The following is a 6,111-nucleotide window of genomic DNA, read 5'->3' as shown; positions in this document are numbered from 1 at the left end:
GACGAAGTTCACATTTGCGAGCCTGAGGTAACTTTTGCGAGGGTCACATTTGCGAGCCTCTAGTCGCAAATGCGACTTCTATAGCTAGATTTAAGTTGGAATTTCAGGATTTTGAGCTCATTCTCATATACTTTGAACCCTATACTTTGAGAGGGGCAATTTTGTTTTGAGATTTTCATAAAAGACATTAGGGTATGTGATTTCTACCTACTTGTGATTATATTTCAAGAATTTACATGAATTATTAACACACAAAACATGGATTTATGGATGGGATCGTTTGCTATGGCATTGGTGGACTTCCTTTGTTGATGTTTGGCTAGATTTGAGCAGGTTAGAGGTGCTTTCTCAAGGAAATGCGATTTTGGAGCTTTGGACTAGGCCAAATTAGGTAAGTGTCTTTCCTTGCTTTCGTTGAGGAAATTTTTCCTAATAATTGATATTATTTGCTACATGCGGGGGTGATGTATATATGAGTTGATGAGTGAATATACATGTTCCATGGGTATTCATACTCGGGGTAGATTCTAGATTACTCTATTCCTTGTTTTGTTGTGTGTTCTACATGATTCTTGTAATGACCTAGCCGGTCGTTTTGTATATATGATCCCTATTCATCTATTTGATATTTTCCGTATGTGTATGTTATTTTATGACTTGCGGGCTGGTTGGTTTGACTTGGGAAGGTTCGAGAGTGATTTGGAACACTTAGTGCCGTTTATGAAAGCTTAAGTTGTAAGATTCGTGTTATGTTTTGGGACTGGTTGGTATAGTTGAACGTGGTCCTAGGGGCCTCGGGTATGTTTCACATTGATTTCAAATTGTTTAGTGTTATATATGCGTTTCTGTTCTGGTATTTTCGTGCCTGTGAGGTTCGATCTGCATGTGCAACTCTGCAGATGCGGGCCGCATGAGCGGATTTGTGGCCAGGGACAGCTAGTCCGCATGTACGAATCTTGGGGCGCAGAAGCAGTCGCGCACCTGCGAGGTCTTTTCACAGGTGGGCTCACAGAAGCGAGGTCTTGCATCGCAGAAGCGGTTGGTCGGAAGTGTTAATGAGCCTGCAAATGCGAGTTTAATTTCGCAAAAGTGGTGTCGTAGAAGCCAACTTTTTGTCCTCAAAAGCGGAATCGCTGGGGAGGTCATATATTTTTAAGGGTTTGACTTATTTTATCATACTTTGAGATTGGGAGCTTGGAATTGGGCAATGTTTGAGGTAGTTTTCACTACTTGAATAGGGGTAAGTGTTCTTGACTTAGATTTGATTTTATTTCATGATTCCATCTTTGATTTTGACCTTTGGTTGATGAAATCTAAGGGAAAAATTGGGTTTTTTGTAAGAAATTTTTGGAAACAAATATTAAGATGTGTACCAGATTTAGAGCTGGTTTTGGATAAATCTTATGTAGTTGGACTCATATTGGAATGAGTGTTCGGGATTTGTGAATTTTGTCAGGTTCTGGGAGGCGAGTGTTACACCCTATATTTTCGTACGTGAGAGTACATCGTAAGTCAATTGATGTAAGCTTAGACATGAGATCATTTTTGAAAGTACATAAAGTAAGTTAATCATGTTGTCTTGTAGGCTACAAATCATTAAGATCATGGATAACAAGTACCACGAGGGTTGAAAGGCTTAAAAGCTAAACAAATTGAAGAAAATAAGTTTCGTCGAATGTCAATAAGTCGGGAATGTTAAAACATGTACTTTGGGATGATACTAGGGTGCTTAACATGATAAGAAATTTATTTTATGAGTTATTTTAGCCGTATGATAGTCGTGTATTACGTTTTGAAGTCAAGAGAGTTGTGGAACAAAAGTTGGCAAAGGTCATCACAAGTTACATTCATAAATGTGTTGAATATTAGGTCAAATATAGGTGAGCTTTTCTAACAATATACTTGGAATTACGGGATGATCCACCTACAAAATAGAAGATCTATGAGTCTAGTTTCTAACTCATTAAACCGTTCATCGATAAAACATCTAAGTAGAGAGGTATTCACGTTTTTGTGAGACCATGCAAGCAGCTCCCAATGGGACCCACTTAGGTAGTGGACGACCCTTGAACATTTTAAAGGGATTGGACGGCTCGGTTTTGGTCAGTTTCGACCAAGGACAGTTCCCAAACTCTCTCCACACTTCCCTAACAGTTATCCAAGGTTCCAATTCGAATCCAATGTGGTTTTACATAAACCTAGCCTCAAAAGTTAGCGTACGTGAAGAAGAGACTCTCTATGGTATTGTGATGTATTTAAGGGTACTTGTAAGATAAGGGAAGCTTTAGTTCGAGTTTGTTCTGATTATTTAAGGTATGTATAACACTCTATTTCTTGGGATTAATCATATCTATGTGTTGGTTAAGTTATTTGGATGAAGAATTACAAGATAGAACTTGAAGTTGTATAAGAAGTTGTTGTCTCTTATTGGACTATTTTGGAGTTGTGTATATGACTTCATATGGCTGGAAATCATGGGGAATAGCTTGGTTATAATATTCTTATTGTTTTTATGCTTGTCAATATGTTGAGTATGTTGATGATGTTGTAAATAGGAGAAGAAACAACCACACAATACCTGAAAGTTTTCCATGTTGTTGTTATATCTTGTTGGGTTGTTTGATTTTACTTTTATGATGGATATAAGGTTGGAATGGCATGTCAATATATATGTTTATATTCTGGTCCTGTTGATGGTTTTGTAAGTACATGGGGTATGAGAAACAGAGTTGGGGTTTGGTTCCAATTCAAGCTTGCTGCTCGTCGTGTTAACTAGTAGTTTCGTTGGTGACATTTGTGCACTTGTTTTGTGTAGATTTATTGGTGTTGTTGGGATGTTGGGTGTGTTGTGGTTCTAAAGGTATATAGTTAAAGGTTGTGTGTGTTCTTGTTGTTTTGATGGACTTGGGGAAAGCAAAGAAAATATGGGAGATGTTGTCTGTTCTAATATAAAATAAGCTTGTCATTCGTTGTACGATAGTTGCATCATTCATAGCTTAATGATAGTATTATTATCGTTGTTGTAGATTAAAGTGCGACAAGACAAGTTCAATGTGGTCATTGGACATACTGTGATAAGATATGTTAAGGCTATCTCTTCTTCCCTTTTGGCATGATCCATATGATATAAACGAAAAGAGCAAATGTGGAACTTTCACAAATGACTCTATTCTTAAAAGTACTAGGGGTGCCTATATTCTTGATTTCCCATGTGTCCTATTATTATATCGTCTGTTCATGGATCTCAGAAAATACATAAGTTGATAAATTTTATTTCATGATATTAACCGAAAGCATATTGATCATATGACATTCCGAGAGATCTTATCGACTTACTTCTTTATGCATTGCATTCATTTATGCATGTACATTGACCCATGATCAGATGGCTTTATGTATATGTATATTATATTTATATGAGATATGGGAAAAGGTTACGTCATTATATATGCACCACCATTTGATCAGCTGGTATACATTGATCATTTTGCCCACTGAGGCCGATATGATATGATGGGATGCCCTCAAAGGTTTGAGGATGTTATGTACGCATATACCTATGCATGATATGACATTTATACACATATACATGACACTATAAAAGTTTCATGATTCACTGAGCTATTCAAACTTACAAGTTGAGTCCGTTACTCCATGTTTCTTTCATGTCTTTTATATACTGCTTTTTCATGCCTTACATACTCGGTACTTTATTTGTACTAACCTCTGTTTTGCCTGGGGAAACTTCATTTCATGTCCACAGGTCCCGATAGATAGGTTGACAGTCCTCCTAGTTGGCTATCAGCTCAGCGGAAGGTGTTGGTACAATCCACTTACTCGGAGTTGCCTATTTGGTCATTAGGCTTTGGATATGTATTGATTGGTATAGGGGGCCCTGTCCTTGCCTTTATGACGTTTATGTACTCTTAGAGACTTGTAGACATATTTTATATATATGGATGATTGTATGGCCTCGTCGGCCTATGTTTTGAGTGTAGAAATGATCATTTTGGTCTTAAGGCCCGTATGTCACATGTATAAGTTTGTATTCCATGTTGGGTCGTCTTATGTTGAGTATTCTCTTATGTTTGATTCTAGTTATCTCATGATGTCCTTTTCGGCTCAATTACCCATGATAGTATGATAATATGTTATGTTGGTACTCAATTGAGTTAGGCAATGAGTGCCCATCGCGGCCCTTCGGTTTGGGTCATGACAACGAGCCCGGGTTGACTTTGTACAATTGATTAAAGATTCAATTTTTATTATTTAGGTTCGATTTCTATGGTCTTGTGTCACGCCCCGACCTCAGGTAGTGTGACCGGCACCTAACCGAGATAACCCGGTCAAGCAAATCTGCTAGATGCTTTCTACCCGAACTTACCCATGAATAAAGTGAAGGTGCATTCCCATTAATTAGACAATAAGATGATCACGTGAACAACACAATCTCGTTACCATTAGTTACTTCATTTATAATTTCCAAAAATATATTACACATTCATATTGAAGTGGAACATATGATACAATTACAACAATTCCAGTTTGACTTTCCCAACAAGGCAACACTAATGTACAACACACACTATGTCTAGAGAGCCTCTAACAGGAACAAAATAGTTCTATGATAGTGTCGGTAACACGGCCCCGGCTATAACTCAAAACATAATATATGAGAAATAAAAGATACACGACCCCAAAATGAAATAGGGCTCACCAAGTCAGCTGGGAAGAGGGTGTACCGCTATCATTGATCCATGTTGCCTGCTGTGGAACCACCTGCATCCATTAAAGATGCAGAGCCCCCGACAAAAGGGGCATTAGTACTTATGGAATAGTACTAGTATGTACGACTAAACACCCTATCAATAGAACGATTAACAATACACGGAGAAACAATCATAAGATCAAAATAAAAGCTTCAAATAATACCAATGCATCAAGTTAGGAGCAAGATAAGTTTTCAATTAAATTTTAATATTTTAGGTTGGGAGATCTTTAGTACCGATATACCATCATGTTTTTAGCAGGGACTCGAATTCATAATATTTTAATACACAACCCATACTTTGAACACATTCTCGAAGGATAACATAATATGATAAGATCATTCAGAACAAATTTTGAACATATATGTTTCGACACAAAATTTATTCGGAATTGTCAAATTTATAGTGAATAACTCGGAACATGAGAAATAAGAACTTGGCCCATCATACTTGAGACTTGTGAGGACATCATGGGATTCTATTATAAGAGAGAAGTTTAGCCAACATACCTCGCTTTGAGCTTTCCTTAAATTACTACAATATTTCGAAAATTCTAGCAACTTCGATCTATTTAGAGGCATAATAAAATTGAACCATAATTAGGAAGATATTCGTGGGTTCAACTCATTTAAGCATTTTATCAAACACTAGGTGTGCATTATGATTTCAAAATTCTTCTATGGTGGATTCCTTCATCCCACAACCCAATGTTTACCCATTTGAGCTCAACAACCTTCCCACAAACATTGTTGGTACATGCATGCATAAATAACACTCTCATACCCAAGAATCACACTCCCTATTACCCATCTTCTACCCCAAATTCAAAATTGAAGACTACGGTGTGGAACCTTACCTCTTAGATGAAGACCTTGTGACTTTTCCTTGTGGATTCTCCAAGACGTGACCAAGGATTGATGAACAAAATGCTTAGGGATTCCTCCTCTCACTCTAGAGCACTTTCCTCTCTCTAAAATAGAAGTTGGAACCCTCTAAAATAACTCCCAAGGTCGTTTTATAAAAATAGGATCGCGTGAAATTTCCCCAAAGTTAAGCTTACGAAGCCAGGTCTACAGTCGCAGATCGGACTGCAAAACGAGTATGCGGTCAACAAAGGGGACCGTAAAAATGGTCCTAAAACTGGGCAGGCCTGGTCAGGTCTGCGGCCGTTATGCAGCCCATAAAATGTTTATGCGGTTGCATAACGCACCACAAAATCTCCCTCCGGAAATCATCAAGCTGGTTCTGTGACAAATTGTGCTGCCCGCGAAATGATTATACGGCCACATACTTCACCGCAAAATGATCTTAAAAAATTAGCTCAAGTTCTGTTGCATACTGC

The sequence above is a fragment of the Nicotiana tabacum genome, chromosome 13 (genome assembly GCF_000715075.1).
Source record: "Nicotiana tabacum cultivar K326 chromosome 13, ASM71507v2, whole genome shotgun sequence".
Lineage (NCBI taxonomy): Eukaryota > Viridiplantae > Streptophyta > Magnoliopsida > Solanales > Solanaceae > Nicotiana > Nicotiana tabacum.
Note: the sequence above shows the minus strand (reverse complement) of the source record.